Consider the following 634-nt stretch of genomic DNA (forward strand, 5'->3'; position numbering starts at 1 on the left):
GGGTCTCACCTGTGTCCAGCTACACCACATTCTCATCTAACACAAACCCAGAAATGACTCACATGTGGTTTCACTGAGATCTTTAGAGGACACATGCTGATATTCAAACCCATCACCTGCTTCAAAAGCAAAATCTCAACTGTTCCTCAAAGTCCAGCACCACTCCCATTGGTGCCCAACCATCCCAGACTGCTGCCCATGAGCTGTGTGCTCAAGAACCCAGAGCACACACAGCATGCCCCGATCCAAGGGCCCCAGAAGGGAGTGGAAGCAAAACTGGAACTGTGCTCTAAACATAATGAAATTAACTAAGAAGTAAGAAAGGGGCAAACCACCAGTGGTAGTGTTTTCAGTTTCCAGTGGAACCACAAGGCACCACTCTGAAGGGCTGGTAGGAACTCATGTGACAGCATGAATGTGCTGGTGTGATAAACAATCAATCTGCTCCTTTCCAGATGATCAGGGAAGGGCCATGCAAGCCACGTGCCAGAACACCCCTGGACCAGCAGCAGCAGAACTCCACCCTGAAGTTTCACCACTCACACCACAGCTCAGGCTGGGTGAGGAGAATCCCTGACTGGCAGCGTGTGGGCAGGCAGGCAGGCATGTGTACAGCATCAGCTTTCCAGCAGCA

This window comes from Acanthisitta chloris, unplaced genomic scaffold, assembly GCF_000695815.1.
Source record: "Acanthisitta chloris isolate BGI_N310 unplaced genomic scaffold, ASM69581v1 scaffold24116, whole genome shotgun sequence".
Lineage (NCBI taxonomy): Eukaryota > Metazoa > Chordata > Aves > Passeriformes > Acanthisittidae > Acanthisitta > Acanthisitta chloris.